Genomic DNA, 22,470 nt, shown 5'->3' with positions numbered 1-22,470 from the left:
TCTGATTCTCTGGTGGCGTAAGCTAGCCTTTCAGACTTGACATTGGCGGTCAGATCATGGTAAAGGAGATCATTCGCCAATCTTCCTCTCGGAACACATGCCCCTCGACTTCGTATTCCTGTATTGAACCTTTTTAACTCGATAACGTACATATTAGATGCCTACCCGCTAACCGAGTTACCCTTCCTGGCGTGCTGCATCCAATTCTGGACACGAGGAATTCAGACGTTGTTATATCATGAACGGCAGGATCGACCAACTCAACATGGTAAGCCCAAATAGCTAAGCGCAGGTTTTCTTTGCCAAACACATCTTTTTCCCATGCCAGCAACATTTCCCCCGCTAACTCAATTCACGTATCCACTTTGCTCGCAGCGAGAAGCGCACCTTATTTCGCTTAGCTTACTGCATCTGCTGTCTCATTCCCATTAGGAGCTTACCGGCCTTTAGCCGTCGCATAATAGTACGCGGGGCACGTGGTGTATAGTGCGTCGGCTTTGCTTCGATCGTCAGAGGTTTCGCTGCATGTAGAACGTCGTCTAAGAGGTCAAGGCCTTGACTACGGCTATGGCCCCTTTTACCTCTTCGCTAGAAACGACCCTGCCTTCGCCTGCCGCATAACCTTCATATAGGTATTCCTACATAGTCATCCCGTTCATTTTTTCACTGTGGTACCATGTATGAGTCTGTGTACGACCCCTGTATATATACACGTTACCTCTTATGTTAGATGTCCGTTCTATGTAGAAGCTATTAGCAACTTTAGTAGAGAGCAATAACCGACCTGCCTTTTAATAGCGTGAGAAGCATGTACGAAAGAGTCCAAAGTTATGCTCGACCCTGTCATAGCAGACTCATCCGTTGCCTTAGGTTATTGCTTGTCCCCAAATGTTCTCGACCCCCCCCCCCCCCTGTTCCGCCTTCGCTCGCTCCCCTCATCACCTTACCTCGCCGTTCAGGGTATCCTTTCATAATGTGCTAGCTTCCATCGACTATAAACGGAATGTCCTGCAGTCACTCGTTTTCTCTCTTCCGAGAAGCCGGGTCCTAGAAGATGCTTCTTGCCTATGCCAAAAGGGCTTTCGATTTCCATCGCTACTACTACTTCTGCGGTGCGGATTGGCGACTGTCATACTTCTTTATGGAGGCGTGTTCCTGTCACCTGCATACCATTCTAAGTCCGCTTGGGCTTTCCTAGAACTCCCAGATCCCTGCAGTGGTTTCCTTGTCTGTCCATAGCCTTTCAATGTCTTCTTCTCTAAGATGCTGATGTCCTATGACCGTGTCGTGATCTGCCTTTCCGAGTCGGCTTAATCGCGCTGGCAGTGTACTAGTAATTGTAACAATCGGTTTCCTTTTATTACATTAGGCACCTGTTGGATGACGCTGTGATACCTGACATCGAACCCATATGTATTCGCTATAAAAGGCCCGGAACAACGGATGCATTGCACCTCCCGACAATGCAACTGCGTCTCAAAAATCAAAGAATAGCCGGGGGTCGCTGACTTTAGTGGAAGTAGTGGACGCAAAAATATAGTGGACGCCCGAAATGGACAGACCTTTCATTCAGAACTGGTCTTAGCCGCACTTGCCCTATCCGCCCTCAGAGAAAAGTAGAAAGCTTTCACGGGAAAAACTCTTATAAAATTCTATATCATTTCGTGCTACTCGGCTGCTGCTACACCATTTTATACTTTGGGAGTCGGTGTGGTACAAGAAACACGCATCAGCTACGTCTTCCTTTGTCATTCCATATACTCGCTTTAGTTCATCATTTTACCTACGTATACGCGCCGTTCTGCTTATGGATCCGCAAAAGAAGGAGTCAATATATCGAACACTAAATTGGTTCTGGTGTCTATGTTGGGGGAAGTTAGATAAATCGACAAGATTGGCAGGACACAAAATGCGAGAGCGCGGGAAACGCCGAGTTAAAGAATCCAAGCTTTGCAAATCATGCACTGTCGCAGTAATGTCTTGCTGCATTTCTGTTGCTAGTACTGAGGTGTACAGGATACGCAGGCAATAGGAAGTCTGGCGGATAAATATAGAGGTATATAAAGACAATCCTTGTAGTGCTTGTTTCTTTAATGTCATGAGACATTATTTATGCAAGGATACAGCTAGGAGATAGTGTCACTATCGCTGGACGACTGTGGAGACGCAGAAGGTGTTCTTATGCTTAGATTAGTTCTAATAAAATTAAGGAATAACTCAAAGTATCAATCGCAACTGTTTCAACAGGCCAATTTTATAGGCAGTCAAATATGCAATTCACCTAAATGAACAGGCTTAAATAAGGGCGGATCCAAAAGAATATACATAGAACAAGGCTATGCAAAATTCAGTTTTATCAGCTTTCTACACCGTAGGTTTTAATAGCGAACACATATGAACACAAAGGGTGAGGTCGTACAAATCAACCTACGTCACATTATACATAGGCTCAGTGCTTGTATCCAAGAAGGGTGTTACTTAGGCAAACTCTAACTTTAGCAGAGGTTTGAATGGTCACGCAGGTATAATGCAGATGTAGTCCTACGCTACCCAGAATACACTGATTGATGAGACATCCAATTTGGTTGCCCGATTACCATTAACTATAAGATAGAAGCTCATGTTACTACATTTCTTGAGCTATTCTAGTTGACTGGCAAAAGTACGTTGAGTTTCAACATTTTAGCTCCATAACAAGTGACCACTGCAAAATCGAATGCGAAATTTTCAACGTTCGAGACAACATACTGTTCGTCCATGAGGACACAAATATGTTGAAATAGTGAAATTGACTTGGATTTGCTGAATGATCATCGATATTAGCAAGGATCTTTTATGTAACGAGCATGTAAGTTCCTCGCATAAAGCTGAGCGCGATACACATTTTTTAATTCCAATTATCTCGCTGTGTTTATGTGAAAGGTATCATTAGTTACGGCTGAGGTGTCGATGAACAATACAGGCTACACAGTGGTCGAATTGCTACTTGCGTTCTCCGAAAAATGGAATGATCAATTTGATACAATCGGAAAAAGTGTACGGCAAACAGAACCGCAAGCTGGCAGGCCTAGGGCAAAGTCCAGCATCGTGGCAAATGACCCGACTTTACCATATCCATTTATTGTATCCTGCTCAGGATGACGCTGTGTCTGAATGCTGCGATTTCGACCACGGTTTAACCTGCAGATCGTGGATAATGGTGCGTTAGCTAAACAAATGCTAGAATACTATTCCCGCATAGTAGGCAATGAAGGGGACATTGCAGATTTTCGCATCACTGTGGACTATATATTTTAATTTCTTTGCTCTTTACTAACCGTAGGAAGCCGACAAATGTCCCCTGTGATGTTCTCGACTATTGAATACAATCTGTGTCATGAAATGTAATAAGCGAACGCTGCCATGAATACACTGATATATGTTGCAGTGTGCAGGTAATGTTCAAATACTGCAGGGTAACATTTTACCAAATAAACCGTAAACAATTAGATTTTATGAAAATTATATATCCCTGTAGCTCTTTGGTACAGGGCTGATAGATAGAAAATGTCAACATTTCTTATTAAATAAGTAAGTTATATTTCATCTCTTGCAGCCGAAACTACGCGGAACTTCAATTATGTTAGCTTTCTAAGATGCATAATATATATGTTTATATAGCGTGAATTTTTAATTTCTGAACCACTGAATCGCTCATTGTACAATAACGAAGTTGCTTATCTATTGTTTATAAGTAAGAAATTTATAGAAGCACACCAGAGAAGCAATTGCCCTGTGTAGCAATGGTACAGTATACTACGTAAATAATAAGTAAATTAAGAAGTATGATCATTTTCAAACTTATAGATTTAAGAAAAGCTACTCACTTGTTCCCAAAAAAACTTGCTACTCCTTGTATTTTGTATAGATCCTTATACAAGATATGTCGTTTCACGTAGTTCTAGCATAAAACCGTCTTTTCTGCGACACAGAAAGCATAATTCCTGCTCACATCACTTAGTAGCGTATTATACTGCGCGTTACTTGGTACTAACGTTCAATGGTAGCCAAATAACAAGGCTGTACCAAAGTGGGCGACTGGTGTCGGGGCTTCAACCTACAAAACTCATTTTGTTTTTCTTGGACGATTAACATTTGTTCGGCCTCAAGAGGTACAGCCTACATTGACTTTGTAAATACCTCCAAAGATATTTATTTATTTATGTAGTATATTCAAATTAAGGCACGTCTTCGTAAGTAACTCATACATGCGAAAGCTTGTAAGTAATAATGTGAGTTACGTCACAAAAAAGCTAACTTGCTCAAGACTTACAACAACGTGACACACCCTATCCATGCACACGGCTGTCAGCCCTTATAGTTCCATCAGAGAATAATATTTAGATTCTATTATTCTTTACCGTTTGTACCATCAGGGAGAATCGATATGACCGTACTGAATGTTCAGCTAGCAGTTGTTATTTGCAAAAAAAAAAGAATCATTACTAGCTCTTTTTGAAGACTTAATTTCCTTTTACCGCCCTTCAACCCCTTCATTTTTCTATAACTGTAACTACCAAATATAGAACACACGTGGATTTCTGGACAAAATCGGTAGAGTTGCAGTGTTTATTATTAGTATTATTATTATTATCATCATCGTCGTCATCGTCGGCATCGCTTGTTCTTCATTTATTTATTGTGTTGCTATCGCTGTTGTTTGTCGTCTGCTATCTGATCAATTTTTGTTTTTTGTCGTTGTCCGCAATTTCTGAGTGCGTTGTACGTGCTACATAGAGACAGCTAGCTCGCAGCGAGTACCTAGCTGAGATGCACACCGATATATTATATATGTAGATATATATCAATTCTATTGCTTCTCTTGTCCCATTTTTAGAGAGAATGTGGGTATTCGAAAAATAACTTATGCGCCGTATTTTCGTCTAGATATATGTATGAGTTTTCATTACCTGTCTCGTTTACGTTCACGCCTAAAGAACGTCATCTTCTCGACAGATGATATAATCAATTGATCCGGCGCTCGATATTACATAGCTTATTTCAGCTCTGAATCAATTTTGTTTATGGGTATCTGTCATCGTATCTCATACGAGTGACTGATCTTGTATTTATTTTGGCCCGTTATTCGACTCCTGTTGTCTCATATTCCAGTTTGCTCTATGACGCCCCCTATGCTCATGCCCAATAACAACGTCGGGCAAGTATTTGCAATTGAATAATGGGAGCATTGTACAGTAGATGGTAACACTGCATCCAAAAGTCACCAAACTTTTGTCAGACTTACCGTTTTTGTCATACGTCTTGTAAACACTATGAGCGAGCTTGCTTATTTCAATCTTCGACTTTTACCAAATAGATTCTTTGGTTATACAGCGTCTATCCACGATTCTCCTCTTAGAAGAAGTCTGTTCTCTTGGGTGAGTAACGTTATTTAATAATAAATAACCTGTTTATTTTGTATCGAACGCCAAGCACACCAATACCATGACTAATTCGATACCTGTGAGAATTTTTAATGCAAGCCGTTACAAGCTTATGAAGGAATATCCTGTGTAACTAGAACCGCAGTAATTACGTTTTCGCTCTGCGCGCTTTACTTGTACTATATTGAAAATAATCTTTATCACGCGTACAATTCCACCGTAAAAGTTCTTGTTATAGCAAAAAATACCTTATTGACGTTTTTTCATAGCATGGTCCGATTTTTAAACTGCGTGCCATACGCCAGTTTATTACAAGTCACATGTAATATTGGAGATGGATTTAAATATGAGGGGTGAGTTTTTGAAAGCGGAGATATTTATTGCCACATGTACCGGCCTTCTCTCTCTCTCTCTCTCTCTATCTATCTATCTCTATCTCTCTCTCTCTCTCTCTCACTTCTTCAAAGTCTTGATTTGTTATGAATGTCTAATCTTCAGCGAAGTGCGTACAAGCAATCTAGTAGTAAGTCGTCATTCTATGTTTGTCAGAATAGGTGTTTGAAACGCTCCTTTTGTTTATTACAGTTACATGTAGTAATCGCGAATGCAACAGTGTAATTACATGTAGTTAGAAAGCAAAGATAGTGGAGGGAATCCAGGCAAGGCAGCGCCAAGGAAAGCTAAGCTGTGCTTGTGTCCACAAATATTCAGGTGTCTTGTGCTTAATCGTAACGTAACAAAACCGAAAAGGTAAAAATCCATGAAGTAATTAAGTACTTTGACTGCTAGCTTAAATCCTTGTTTGAACTTCTCATTCCCTAGATGCCCTTTGTAATTGTGTTCCGCAGCAGAGTGACGGGGCTGCTTCGATATAAGATTATTTTCAATAAGCAGAAAATGTTCAAGGCATAACATAGGGATATTCATTTAAGGACAATGTGTGTCGGTTTAGTTCGTCTGTGTAACTGCTAGGTGGCGCGTAATATGTAACACGGTATATGAACGATTTTTAGAAACGATATATGTACCTGTATTCCCGTTGTTATTAGTGAATATTACTCTCACTGTTCTGATCGGCAGATTGACAGCCCCTTACCCGTATCCCTCCCAATGTACGTTTGCCATCTTTGGACCATTTTTAATGCAAATGATTTCTCTCATGCTATTGGAGGATATACACGTATTTATTTTTCACTGTATATAAACATTATAGGCGGCTAGCATATCTCCGTTTCGCCAAGGTGCCGTCAATCGTCGTCTCAACGTCTAGTGCGATCTTTTTTTTGTGACTGCACGACAGCCTGGGCTAGTTACTGATCGTAATTATAATAATAACACATGTATAGGCTATATCTTTGTATCTGTTATTATTATTATAACGCTTTTAAATTATTGAAAATATTTTCCAATCACTTCTGGAGTAACCATTACACATGTTTAAATTTGTATTCAGAAAACCTCTGTTACAATGATACCTATTAGCACATCGCGTAATTGAATTATACGCTTCGTATGCTGATATTGTAATAATTAAATGATTTTGAAGATTTATTACGAGTTCAAATTTTCGCGCGGCTAAATGCGATAAGTGTATACGCGGCGCCTCTTTGGTGTTCACCGATGACAAAACGATGTTTTCCTTAATTGTTGACCCTACGGAGGCGATCGAACAGGAACACTCAAAATTTGTTTGCATCTGTCCTTTTTGCTTGGCTAGACATGGGCAGAGATTAACGAATTTTCCTATATTTGGCTATTATCCAATGCTTTTCTCCAATACCGGATTCATATACTGGGTTTTCGCACAGACGGCAGTCCCACCTTCAGTCTTTTTTCTAGCTTTTATACCTAGTCGCGTTTTTGTCTTGTTGTTATTCGCTCTTCTGTCTAATGTCCTGTTTGTCCTGGATAGGTGTGATGCATCACTGTGCAGTACTGCTTCGAGGCAAAGAACAACAGTTGTATGTATTTCTCGTAGTTGTTGTTGTTGTTGTTGTTGTTGTTGTTGTTGTTGTAATAATCGTCATCATCTTTATTGTAAGCGTCATGTCACTAATTATTTTTAGTTAGTATCAACGATCTATACACGATATATCACGGGGACATAGTAGTCCCCTGCGGTACGCCGAGGTTGTGAGGCTGTCTCGGCGTCCATCTCTGTTTTCTTAACACTCGTCCCGGGCTATACACGCCAAAGTAATGCAATCAGTCATACAATCGACTTGTCCAAAGACCCATTCAATTACGAACGGCGAAAATAACAAATAGTGTCTAATTTTTACTTACGGATCACCATACTCGACATCCGCTGCAGCGAGCTTGCTTCGAAGCGACAGTTCATTCTCGTGCCAACCTCACATGTGACGATATCGTTGCTTGCCGTAAAAAGGTCGACTGACTTGAGACGTGGCAGTTAGCCTCGGGCTCGATGCTTATTGCTTTTTATTCGACACAAGTTTTTAAACAGCGATACCATATCTTCGAACGATACAATTTTACCTTGACGCCAATACTTATACACATATATATACACGTGTGTGTGCCACGTGATGTCTTGCGTCTCGTGCGAAATGCAACGTAAGTACCGCATTATCATGTAATAGTTAGAGCTACTCTTTTTGGTGCGTTTATAATTTCAAAATCTATTATTTAAGTAGAACCGAATATTTTTTTGATAACCACAACCATCTGTACGGTTGTCTATTTATTTTTATAACCGTATTCTTTGCTGCTAACAGTTGTTTAATTGAATTTCGATTTCAGCCTATTTTGCCTGTCCCGACTTGCCAGCTGCTCCGAACTAGCCGGTTTTAGCCCGGTTTGAAAAACGGAAGTGTTGTCCAAGACGCAATCCTTCACCACTCAAAATGAGTCGTAAGCGCCCTTCAGTTGAATAACAGATAAAAAGATAGGCATGCCATTAGTTTGTTTGGCCGGCTTCGCCCTTGGCTCTTTGGTAGCTTTCTGAATTAGTAGCAAATAGTTAGCTTGAAGTGTGGTGTTTCCTTTTTGATGGTCACAAGGTTGGACAGCAACGGAGACGACGTAGGCCCGTCTCGAGAGATGAATACATATAGACAGAGATATATATGTATATATATAGATATGTATGTATATATATGTGTGTGTGTATGTCTGTAGATAAATGAGTTGTTTGATATTGATGCTGGTATTCATGGAGTTGTCGTGAATGTATTTGTTATGGGTAGAAAGTGGTCGTCACGTTTGTTCTTCTTTCTCTTCCACTTTCCAATGTATTGATGTTCGCCCCAGAAAGCCCCGCAAAGCTAGAGGGGGGCTTACCGGGAAGCATGGCTGAACTGCGGTATCACCAAAGTAGCAGATATTAAGTTGGCGGTTATAGTAGTTATTATAATGGTTAGAGGCCTTCGGGATTCTGGAAAGGAGCTAAGCTCGCTCGTCGCAAGTTGCCTGACCGTGATCACGGTTCAGTCCCGAATATGCGGGATGGAGCAATGCGATGCGCGCTCAGAGCCTTGCTTAGGGATGGGTATGGCAGCCAGATAGGTTCATGCTTTGAGATCAGAATTATAGTTAGGTAGCACGTAGAATATATAATAACGACATAATAATAATAATACTAGTAATAATCATCGCGTAGACGCATTGATACGTATGAGGACTAACAGTGATAATAAGAGTAATACTATAATAATAATCTCTATATCATTATTATTGATATTATTACTGTTATTTTTATAATGTGAACATTATCGTTTATTCAATAATATCATATATGCAGCATAATTTCGTCTAAATTGTTGTGGTCGCCGCTCCAGATCATTTGTCAAGAAGTGATTTTTATCAAGTGGCGTATCCAATATTGAGCGTGCGTATGTGTGTGTGTGTGTGTCATTTTATATCCAGTCTCTAATGGTAGATTCTAAGTTAATTATCTAGTTACCTTTTTCAGCACTGCCATCCGTCATTATAATTATCGTTTTATAGGATAATAGTCACTATTATTATTAATAATATTTTTTATTGTCACTTACTTTTAATTATTGTGTGGTGCAGTGGATATTGAAGAGCCTTGGTGCAGAGTTATGTACGACACGTATATATATATATATATATAAATATATATTGTGTGTGTGTGTGTGTGTGTGTGTGTGTGTGGGTGGTTGCCTTACTTCTTTGTAATAAATGTCTCAATTGATTTGGCTAATTGCTCGATCAAGTGCTAAGTAGTCGCAGTGGAATTATGGTAGGGACACTTTTTTACATGTTTTTCGTATGACCACGACGGTCATGGGCATTCGTCGGTTGTTTAGGGTTTTCAGGGAGAGACAGTGTTGCGTTTTGCTTTGCCACGACTGATCCACCCTCCGCAGCTTTTGATAGCTAAGCGTGACAACATGATTGAATCTAATACCAGTTATAATCTATGAGGCCATTTGCGTCTATGGCATATGGAAGTTCAACACGTAGGTTGACGCTTGCATGTCATCGCCTAGGCCACGTAGTTAACGACTGCGTAACAAAAATCCAGTGAACTCTTCACACAAAAACTATATCCACAAATATACAAGTAGATGTATAAAGGAAAAAGAAGACAGTCGTGAGCGGCACCGAATTTCGACAGGGTCCCGTCGTCCGCGTAACTAACGTATCGCATATGTATTTAAATGCGAAGCGTATATTTAATAGCATTCAGACCGGACTGACTGAAACCCGCAAACGAATCTGCTATCGATGAAAACTGTGGAGGGATCGTATAGCATCGCGATCGCTGTGGCACTTGTGGTCACGGACGTGCCGCGCAGAGAATGTCTTTCGGATGGCTGACGTGCCAGTAATTTTAAACGACGAAAACAATTAGGCGTGCCCCATGAAGGTGCATTTAAACGCTGTGTTTATCAATCAATATATTTTAACTCCAGTTATTGAGCTCGTCAACATTGTATAATGGTGGCTAGACATGTCCTGATGATGTTGTTGCTGTTGTAATGGTAATTAAAAGCAAAATTGGTTTTTGCTTCACTGTTTGGAAAAAACCATTTCCAGGCCAAAAGACTGAGCATGTTCGGCAGATGGTGCCCAGGTCGCTCGTACCGCGAGGCCGACTAAGGCTTGGTACGATGGTCGGGGTAGACGGCTCCGAGGTCCAAACACGAACTGAGCTTGCCAGGTTGACCGGCCGTAGGTCTAGACGGCTGCTCCAGATCAGTGAAGTGAAAAACATGCTAGACTTTTCCGTGCGTAACAGAAACAAGCGCTATTGATTTTTTGCTATAGTTTTAGCACTCGCTCAGTAGTTATGGATCCTTATCATTACTTAGCCCCATATTCTGTCAGCAACCATTATCTTCGTCGGCGATTTTGGCAAATACAAATGCTTCTGCTTCCACGAATACATGCACTACTTCTAATAAGTAGGTGCGGTACACATGATGGTCAGTCAATGCGTATTAAGACATGGCTGGTACAGAAAAAAAATGCTCCTGAACGTGGCTGATCGATTCTCTTAGCTGGCGTCTGCTATTGATTTTCGCATCGTTAGTTCCGATAGATCATCAAAGACGCTGGCTCTCTACAAAGGAACCGCGGTTTACAGAAAAGGGTTCGAGGCCATTCCAAGAGATGTAATAATATCGAAGCCTAGACACGCGCCTCTTTAATTACGTGTCGAGCGCACGTCGTTTGCACTGTGTTTTTCGTAGGTTTTTCTTTCGCATTATTACTACCAGTAGTGCAATCGTAAGGAGCTTATTGTATGTTGATCTGAAATTGAACATGACGCTTCATTTAACTCTACCCCGGCTATGCAAAGTAAGCAAAGGCAATGGATAGTGGTTCAGTTGATGTATAGATTACTATTCGGTGATATTTTACGGTTGGTGAGATTATTGCTGCATCGGGAAGGATTGAAAAATCCTCGTTTCATTCTCTGAGGAAAAGCATTATATGATGTACTTGATGATTCTAGAATCAGTTTTGTATTGCATTACGTACAACGCAGATTTACGTAAAATAATGCAGTTAGCTAAGTTACCACTAGCTATCATTGTTGTTATGACCGAAGAAACTACGGCTCGTGCAAGTAGCCTTGAATGTGTATTGATCTCTGTCATTAGAAAATTATACACATCGGAGAATACACTTCAGGAATGAAGTTTCCACCGAATACGATAGAAATGTTGAAGTTATTAGTATGCTGAACGGTGGCTGCGATGGTTAAGCAGAGGTCGCAGTCTTCGGTTTTGGCACAGCAGCTCTAAGAGGTATCGCCTTTAAAAAGATGGTAAAGACCTTGCAAGGGATCAACCAGGTACCGATGCGGATCGTGCACTCGATAGAGTTCGGGTGACACCTCCATCGAAAGTTTGTGTTCGCGATGCCCGCGGGCGCGTTGGTATGTTACACAGCTTCCGACGATATTCTGGAATCCCGCACTCAAGTCGCTTGAACTTGGCAAGTGCAAGAAGTTACTTGACTTTATTGACGGTTGACTGAGTCACGAGTAAATCTATCCTATAAAGCCTTGATTTGCTGCTACTGGTGCAGAGCACGGGGTGAGGCTTGTGCGCCTGTTCGTATGTTTGCTTGTGTGTGTGTGTGTCTGTAGTCTTCAAGGGTTTCAGTATTTCACTCTTTTCATCGCCTATTTGAACGTTAACACATCTTCGGCGGTAGCGAGTAACAGCACCTCTTACGATGCTACTCACGCTTGCGGCAAATCGACCTAAGCATCTGAGCGAAAAGAAGCCAAGGACGACCAGAACGAAAAATCTCGCACACGCAGGAAATTACACACGCGGGCACTATTACAGTATCTCAAACTGGTTGACTCTCTCGCATTTTTCCTGCTGTTGCCGCTGGTGAATCTCTCAACCGACGTGTATGATTTTTGCTCGAACAAATACATTTTTGTGCGATGCCTTCCGGTGAGGCTATCGGGCTCAACTGAAGCATATTGTTCTTTGTTCGCAGGAATCAACAAAGCTACTGCCCATTTGACTACGTTCGTCGAAGCTCTTTATACTAAGCTGTCACAATAACAAAACGACGTCTGGAATTCTCTCATTATTGATAATGGTAAAAACCGATTAACTTTTACGTAATCGATGTAGATTAATAGTATGTTATTATAAATGGTTGAAGGAAGCTTGAAAGATAATTGGCTAGAGCAGAAATGAATCTTTAGGCAAATTGCTATAAACGGAATTGTTGCTTTCTCTTAGCATGACAGATTATGACATTGAAAAAGTAATCATTTTTATTTGCAGCATTTGTCCGCAGTTATTCATATTTACGTCGCTTTTCTTAAGCTATTTGATCGTCACATTGGTTCCTATCATATCCTGATTCTGTCTCACAGAAATATATGTACTTTTCTATATCATTAGCATCGATACAATAATCGCTAGTGTTTTCTTGGATTTATATGAAGGTTTATTCTCTTTGGGCGTGTGTGAGAAGTTTGAAAAAGTGAAATAGTTTAATCCGCTCACGTTAGGTGGTGGCTATCGTTATTTCCAACAGTGACGTTATTTTTTTTTCTTTCAATTTAAAATACCATCTGATACCGCTTGACCTTTACGTTAAAGTCGGTTGATGATCGTCATGGCCGTGTCTGCTTGTTCCCGTCACAGAGATCATGTCCCAACAAATTTTCCATTTCGATATGTCCACCCCGATATGTATGTTTGTGAAATAAATCAATTATATCTTTGTATATATTTCTGTGTGTACTGCATCTCTGCAAAACTTTTTATGATGTTCTGGTTTCGTTAGGTCTCTGTTATTCGTGGAACGCCTTGAGTTTTTGTTGTTATTTTTAAAAGATGGCGCGCAAGCAAGCGATCGAACCAAATGCTGTCTGCCTAGTAGACGAAATCGTCAGGGGACAGTTTAACTCAGAGCATGTTAATTGCCTTCAAGTATAGGTCATTTTTATTATTAAAATTTAGCTAAAATGGCTGCCGCAATTGATTTTCTGGTCTATTTGTTGCTTGTAATACAGCACTGTGAGTGCTATGTTGTTATGGTATTCGATCCTATCGCAACAGCTGTTCGTTCTAAACAACAGCATAGAGTAGCCCTACTGATGTCGTTGTTGGCCTGTGTCTTGACAACATGTAGATGTAATTTGGCGGTGGTGGCGTTTTTTTTCTTTATTTGTATCTCTCCCTTTTTTTTTTTAGGTGTTTGTTTGCTTGGTCCTTTTTTTCTGCTTTGCATCGTGTTGCTCGATTTAGTACATACATATATATATATAGATTATTTATTCTTTATACTTGTTACTGTATAAGTACTGTTGCTTTGAATTCAATGAACCAATGCTACATTTTTCATCAGGAGGATACACGTGCTTGTTTGATAAGAAGAGAATCATCTGTTTCAGAAATATCTGTCCAGTGCATTACTGTAACCTTGTGGAATAGTAGGTATATTATAAACATTGACAATACTAGTGCTAATAATATATTATTAATAATAATTGTATATTGTATACATTGATTGATAATATGTGTACTTATGAGATATGAGTGATTTGAGAAGGTCTAGTTTCTACCAGATAGTGGTTGCTTGTTGTTGTTTCTGCTACTGCTCATTATTATAATATTGCATCTGTTAATGACATTGAGTAGATAGATTCGACTGGATACGAGATTCATAAGAGCGTGACGAGGCATAAAAGAAAACGACTGATTAGACATAAATTTAACAATAACTACGTTACTCTACGCTTCGTAGATTAGTAGGACTCAAGTTAATCATTGCATTAATTATCGCTAGTGTTGAGTTTAAACAAGAGAAGGCCGGCTTGTTCGATGCACAGGTTTTCTAATTGGTGGCTGAAAATAGGTGATCGTTTGAGAAAACGAACTAGAATAACTGAAAATAGTAATGTCTCAATGAAATGGATAAAAGTCCGAAATGATGTGATGCTTCGAGAAAAGGAGCTAGCTCTGGTCCTTAATTGCAGAAGCGATTTGGATCATCGTATGTCGAAGGGAGAGAGTTCGCAATTGCATAGACACCTATCATATAAGCCTTTGGATATCGAGGAATCTTAGGTAATAAGCCAAGTCGACACTGACCATGTTTTAGCAATTCAAAATGCTCACAAATTCAGCTCTTGTTTCGGTCATATTAAATTATATATTATCCTGTCGGAATTGTTCAGGTGGCGCCTGAACAAAGAAATTGTACATATCAGACCATAGGGCCCAGGCGAATGAGCGTTCGCCTCACGACACGAGGTCATTTAGCGTGACGTCTGCAGTACGTATTTAATTATAACAGAGAGCCAGGATATCGATAACGAATATTTAGAGCGGCACTTTCTTTTTTATACTACCCTATCTTTGTACATGTATTAACCTTATGCAGCATGATTTGCATGCCGTTCCAGCGCGACAGTAAGACACCGGTGCCTAATATCATTACGAAATATTTATTATCAGACGAATGTGCAGAGTTCATCATGAATATGCGCGTTTTTCTTTATACATAATGGATAGTGTTATCCAGGTCAGTTCTACTAGGGTAAATCAGAGATAGAATTACAGTAGGCTAGGTAGATTTGACCTCAGTAGTAATCTTTTCTTAGATGTGCTGCTTTTGATTCGGTTTAGTTTTTTTTCTAATTGGTCATGGTGAGTAAGGGTCACATAATTGGAAAGCAGCAGATTGAAAGAAAGCAAAAGGACTTAGGTGAACATGGTCTTGTCATCAGCCGGCTAGGAAATGGGTCCAAATCGACCTACTGGGACAGACGATCGTTTCGATCCTGTCAACGCTTCTTCACGGTGGCTTAATAATAATTATTATTCGTCCTATTTATATATCATGGACTTGATATATGTTATGGTTTCTCTGTATTGGCTTTTTAGTTTTGTGTGTTACTCATCATGCAGATGTGTGTTCATCCGTGTTGTCAGTGCTTGTTCACTGTTCCCTTTATTATTGATACGACTATTTTTATTATTCTTGTTATTATTATTTGTGATTATACCGTTATTATTTTTATTCTTCATCAGCATTTCCTGCATTTGCAATTAACTTCTTCACAAAATGGCTGAATGGTGTCTCTATGCGATCTTCTTCCTTTTCTCAACTGTCAATATCATAATCATAGTAATTATAATAATCATATTTATAACTGTTGTCGTTAATAATTTTTCATAATAATATTAATTATAATAAATACATAAATATCATCATATTTAGCTCTTCTCGACCTATGAAGCATAATATATAATAATATTACATATCTGTTGTATCTAATCGCAGTTTTGTTTATCATTCATATAGTTATTTTCTTCTTTTTTCCCATTATTATTAATGTCTCAAACCCATTTTTTGGTATGTAATGTTTAATTGTATATAGGTAGATAGGGTATATATATATATATATATATATATATATATATATATATATAGCTAGCGGTTACTATCTATAGTATATGATAATATATATATATATATATATATATATATATATATATATATATATATATATATTTTAATAAAAATTGTCCAAGGAATGAAATCTCGGTGCAAAGAGAGAAGATACTGTGTGCAAATCCTTATCATTATTACTATTATTAGCATATTACCATTTGTTTGTTCATTTTCATTTCATCGTCATGGAACCTGCTGCTGCATCCACTGGTATACATTACATTTTTTGCCTATCTTATTTTCTTATTCAAGTGTATCTATCACTATAGAAATTGCTTCATTCTTTGCAGCATCATCATCAACATATCATAGTGTTATATACTCGGGCGTGACAGCCGCGCAGACGTTAGAAATTGCTGTGATCAATGCGCTTGTGTCAATCCTAATATATGGCCACTTCCGTAACTAACGAGAAATTCTCAAGTTGATTCTTGCAGGTGTTCTTTAAACTTTTTGGTATATTTTGGTCTCATTGGTAATCCATTACAGAAGCAAGTTACACTATGGGTCTTGAAAACTGGTAATAGGTGTCTTTCCTCTGATCTCACGTTGCTCCCTAGCGAGCTAGAGCGCTTGTCTGTTAAACAACTATAATCGTTCTCCATTTGCAACACTCCAGTGCTAAATCAAGATATTTGTATAGGTCATCGCATGAATTGAACGACTTGCGTGGTATCGGACTCCATTTTAGGGTACCTTTATCGAAAGGAGGGGTATTGCCTTGGTTGGCAATTTCCATTTCCTCGTTTAGCGGAAAGCAGGAGGAGGTTCGTTAGCTGGACACACACATACATCGATATGTTTGTCTAGGAAGAAATGAAGTCATATGACCGTGTGATGACATGTCGCTGACAAGTATTAGAACGTGTTACGTGCTTTTCCTTTTACTTTTCTGTCTTCCTCTTTATTTTCGTGTTTATTTATTCGTTAGCTTGTTTGCGTTAGGAAGTAAAACGGAACTAAACCACATATCTGCGGCTATTGTCTCATAATAAATCGATGATCGCAAACTGCGTACGGTTCTCTTCATGAAGTTCCGGTAATACGTTCATACGCCACAATCCAACCAGTCGTACTAGTATGAAGCTTTCCCACGAGCTGTAGCAGTCTGGTGGCGCGCTGTCGTGCCACATCTGCTGAGACGTGACATGTAACCTAGTTTAATTCGGGTTCTTGTAAGTGTATACATTCTTGGACTTTTGTGTGTGATTTGGTCCTTCTTCGCCTGTTGGTAACGGTAAACTTGTGAAACGTGGCGCTGATTTCGTAAAGATTAGATGTAGACTTTCGACGGCAATATGACGAGTATAACGTGCGATTCATAATCGGAGTCGGACTTGGCGACGGAGACATGGCTAATTTGACCCATTCTGTTATGCGTCTCGTGTTGTACTTAGCTCTTTGTTCGTCCTTCCTAAACAGACTGGGTCGTTTGTTTCATGGGGTCATAGGGCAGTTGATTGGGTTTCGGCATATCGCTAATCCATTAGCATTCACGTAATGTGGCAGATGGGTGTGATGCAGCTGACCCGGAGTTGCGCGATATCCCACTATTGCTGTTTCCCATTTGCACCCTCGCAGTTGATCTCACTGTAGTGTTCCCTTACTGTATGGTGCAGTGATGATGAGATCATTCTTATGATTTGTTGCGGTTCTTTATTGAAAACTGTTGTTTGTGCTGTTCTGGTTGTTCTCTGTTGAACGTCTTCGTGTGTCTGTCGATTGATGGCTTAGAAAATGATAACTGCAGGTGACCAATCAATCGGAGACGACTATTAACAGGTTTCAGCAATTGACTGCATTAGCGAATAGCATCTAGCTACAACCAGCCAGGCAGAGATCTTCGATCTGATGCACGTTGTGGCTTCAGGGCTGACCACGTTCGGATGGAACAGCATCGCATCTCGGATAGGATCTGCCCGACCAAATCGCAGCTATAATGGGCATTGATGCTGTTTTAACCAGTCATTGTTGAACTCAGTCACGACATGGATGATGCGCTACCATCATTGTATCTAACTACGAACAGAGTGTATGAAATTGAAATACACACAGCGATTAATGCTTCGAAATTTTCTCCACCATCTTTCCTATTTACCTTCCTGTTAATGAAATGTTTTTTTTTACCGATACACTCTTCCATCTAACAAATATCGTCAATGATTACTACAAATCGTATTGTCATGTTTTTGTGTGCTTAAATGCGTGTATCTGCGAGTCTGTGCGTGTGTACTAAGTACGAAGCATTTATGGAGTATTGCTTGGACGATCATATTTATACTGCTATTTTCATAGGCATTATTATATTGTATTTTTCTAATAAACTAAACTAATAAACTACCACTCATACACATGGTGTACTAAGACAATAGTCATATCATTGCTAATATTATTTCTAATAACCCTTTGTTTACTATGGAGTAGCTCTTTGTGTGGGTTCTATTATCCTTATTGGATTTACCTGTCATGCAGCGTGTTCGCATATCCGTGTCTATGCAAGTGTCATTTATAATCATGTCATCGTTAGATTAAACTACAGCGCCTTTACTGCTCAGTCTAATGTATAAGTATTTACTTATATACCTTGTTTTAGCGTCTACAACGACACGGCAAATGACTTAGATTCACTGAGTTTGTCTTGCCGCATTGTAATTCGTTTGTAAGCACTCTAAAGCTCTAGTTTGTAAACAAACTTATTTGTGATGGATACTGGATGATATTGCCGCCGTGGGTTCTCAGCGATATCTATAAAGCTTGGTGTATATTCTACTAGCGCTACTACTACATTTGGAGCCTTGTGGAGGTAGATACAATTAATTGTAGTATTAATACTGGTAGTAGCAGTTACGGTAAGAGCGGTGGTAACGAAGATGGCGTTCATCACAACGATACCTGGCTAGAATAGATCACAAGTTATTTTTATTCAAAAATGAACAATTAGGTTTTTCTCTGGCTCTATCATTTGCGTACGTGTTTCGTTTTTAGAATTAGTTCACATTCTTCAATATGCTACTACATTCTGACACACTGTCTCTCCGTATATATATACATACGACGATGAAGCTGTTAGGCGCCATTTTTGCGAGTGTCTCATCAATAGTCTCTGTTCCGTTTCGAGCCGTTAGCTGCTTGATTCGTTGCTTTTTGAGCTGACATTTTCTCTTGAGGCTTACGATACTCGGACGGCTCCGATAGCTTCTTCTCACTAATGCTTCTAGTAACCACCTTCATTCGTCGTATAATGACAGACAGGTCGACAGATTTCCTAAACCCAATGTCCGCTTCGATGAGGTGTCGCCGCCATTGACGGTTGCAGTCGTGATGTGTTCAGCTTCTTATTGTTAGTGTTTACGATTTTTACTATTTCTCCCATTATTTCTTGCGCGTTTTTTGTATAATAGTTGAACAGTAGTTGTTGTATCAAGCGATCGGCGCCTTCTCAATGCCATGCCTATTGTTATTGTTATGCTAATCATCAATTTATGTGATGCTGCATCTATGATATACGGTCAATCTCATTTCTCCTTGCTTCCAGCTATATTTACCCTGCAACTACCCCACTGGCACAATATGTTCTAATAATTATTTTAATTGCATGAAAATAACAAAGACAATGTTCTTGAACAAATAATAACGTAGTAAATGCAAATAGTATAGCTAATTTAATATTATAATAAGAGCATTGGTATTCTTTTGTCGTTATATGGCAATAGTCAGAAATGCATTGCCTTGTTATCTGTTATCATTATGGTGTATGCTCTATGGCTGAATGTATCCACTTTGACTGGTCGGAGACAGGTTAGAGATAGGTTATATTGTATAGCTTATATCTATGTATGGATTATAGATCTGTTAATCTGTGTCTAAAGAAATAATTGATGTTGGAGGTCCTACGATAAAAGTTTCCTGACGTTATTTGGGAATGGTCGCTTTCTAGAATATGGCTCGGTGGCCTACGACGACTTTTCGGTTGTGTACATATCTTTTAACAACGTTGTGACCTATGAACTAATTTATAATGCGCGGAATGCATCGGACAGCTGGTTAATGACTTGAGAACGTTAAAATCAACTTGAGATCGCTTTGAGTGGGCCGCATTTCATATATCTGTACTCTTGACTTGAGTTCGCTACCTTGGTCAAGTCAAATCCTTTATCTTTCTATGCTTAATATATATCTATGTACATTTTTATTTTCGTCAAAAAAAATTGCTCCATACCCATTCAGTCAATCATACATAAAATAAGGGAGGAGAGAATCTTGTGGCGGAGCATAAAACGACTAGTAAATCAGCAAGGCTGTTACAATATTGACGGTGTGAGTTAACATGGCAAGGTTAGCTGAATATATGTATAATAATGAAACTAATAATAATAATAGTCATCATCTTTATGGGCAACAATAAGGGCATTTCTCTTCTATAGTACAACTGACCTCTAGAGTAACATGATATATAATCAACCCACGGTGTTGTTGTTACATGGCAGAATTGGCTCGACCCACGGTGCTCATAAAGGTGGTAGCTACACAACTAAATACCGGGTTTGTTGACCCTTTTAGTGGTACATTATTTTTTTCACGTCGTGACGCCAATAACAGTTTACTAATAGTAATAAGGTCCAGGAGACAGATGTCTACGCGGTTGTTCGTCACCGCCCAGTGTGTTAGGACGCGGGTTTACGTATACAATAGAAACTTACGCTTACTCCTTGATCGAACACCAACAGCAAAACGTTTAGCTTGTGGCTGTTCTGGCCCCTCATTTACAGGACCACCGCAACCGCTGCTGCTATCTCTTTCCGGTTAAACAAGAAAAACAGACGGATCTGCTGGAGAGTCGCTGAGCTAGGCCGAGCCGTCATGCGCTACGCTTGGAGGAAACGATACGATTTTTCTGCCAGGACTATAGGGGCAATTAGGTTTGATCGAATGTTCTGTTGTGAGAAAACTTGCTGGTGAGAGAGGCACCAGGCGACGGTACGTCAGCCATACGCCGCCCTGCAAGGTATCCCTTAGAGGCCATTGGCTTGACTCTTTTTTTCCTGCCTTCTTCCTGCCATCGTCCCCTTGATATGTTCATTCTCGGATATGTACGCAATACTATGACATCACTAATGTCATCGCTGCAATTACAAGTATAGGTCTCTGCTGATCTCTCGCTATTGCCCTTTTATGAACTGCTTTTTTTGGGATTTTCTGGATCAACTTCGTACCGAGCAGCGAGACAGAGCCATACGCAGTGTGAATAGGACATAGCTGTACGCTTATAGCTAGATGTTACCTCGTTTTCATTGGTATGTTATTAGTGTCGTATGCTTGCAACATTGACTGTTTGGATCACTCCCATTTCACTAATGATTTGTTATTATATCAACACGTGTATCTATATAACCGTTTCGTCTGTTGCTACATGTTGTAATGAGAAGTGTTCATTTTACGCACCTTCGGTAGAGACTTTAATTTAAAAAAAGAGATTTTAGATATATGCATCTGTGCTCGCATCCGTATGTATAATTTTGACAAGGTTTTTATCGTATCAAATATCTGTCATTGACAACCGTTGTATACAACTTCGCATCTCGTGGCTATTGGACACGTATCGTTTGGGGTGTTCATTTGAATATGCAATTTCTTCGTGTACAGAAAATTGACGAATATTCTAGGTAGTTCTAACTTAAATGATAATGTGTGAAAGGGGCCATTGATGTGCATAGAAGCTCCATCATCGAGTCACCACATTACACAGCGGAAAAACAGTATATAAGTCTGTATGTGGCAAGAAGTGGTTTCCGTTCACGATTTCGCTATTGCCAGTTATAACGTCGTCGATTATTTTAGTCATTGTATACCATCGGTGAACAAACAAATAACTACTATCGAATACTGATTGTTCAATATCGGGCTTAAATCAACTGGTTTTGCTCACAGGTTCTGCTCAGTTCGTGTTTATCTTCATATTGTTACCGATATTATCAAACGTCCGAAGATTTTCAAAGCTAAACCGGGCTTGAATTCATACATAATTATAGAATGAGCTTGGACGCAGCATAAGCTGATACGAGCGATCAAAAGGCGCTTCATCCTCGCTCCTTTTTAGTCTGTAATATGTATAATTATTATTGTTATTATCACTTATGTATAGGACCTAAAATAAACACATCCGAAATTGCGTGAGTGGATCGTCATCAATCTGATCATGGTTAATCAGTGCTGAAGCTGAATGAGTCGCTCGTATGTTCGACGATCAACTCAGCTCAAGAGATCAATTATTGGTGTTTTTGACCGGGAACAGTCTCACAACCTCTACTTGACCTTGTTAGGATAGCGGTTAGACCACTTCAAAATAAAGCCTGGACTGGATTATATTACAGTACATTATTTGACCAGGCTGTGCAGGCATATGGACTTTCTGACGGCCTTTACGGCACTCAACGACCTCGCTCGCACTATCCACTGCCGCTATAATTGGCAGTAAGTCTCTTGCTTCTAGTTGATGTTCACGGTAATACGGCTGCTAACCGCTTAGGATGTATTTGTTAAAGAGATGATAGGTTTAAGAATTGTTCGTCTTCGTTTTAGTCTTTTTATGATTATGACGCTTAGATATATATAT

General features: G+C 39.6%; 1 protein-coding gene across 3 annotated transcripts in view; it reads right to left on the bottom strand.

The window, feature by feature from the left end:
- bma (SCY1-like protein bma) overlaps positions 1-22,470 on the bottom strand; it is a 136,405-nt gene that overhangs the window by 20,748 nt on the left and 93,187 nt on the right. The window contains exon 17 of one of the 3 annotated variants that reach the window (XM_086980290.1): positions 4,578-8,306. The exons of the other annotated variants lie outside the window; for them this stretch is intronic. The gene's annotated coding sequence lies outside the window, so the exon portion shown is untranslated. Of the gene's footprint in view, positions 1-4,577; positions 8,307-22,470 lie in introns of those variants that run through there. 3 annotated transcript variants of the gene reach the window in all.

Source organism: Varroa destructor, unplaced genomic scaffold (genome assembly GCF_002443255.2).
Source record: "Varroa destructor unplaced genomic scaffold, Vdes_3.0 BEIS01000002.1, whole genome shotgun sequence".
NCBI classification, from domain to species: Eukaryota; Metazoa; Arthropoda; class Arachnida; order Mesostigmata; family Varroidae; genus Varroa; species Varroa destructor.
Note: the sequence above shows the minus strand (reverse complement) of the source record. Positions and strands in the feature narration are given on the sequence as shown.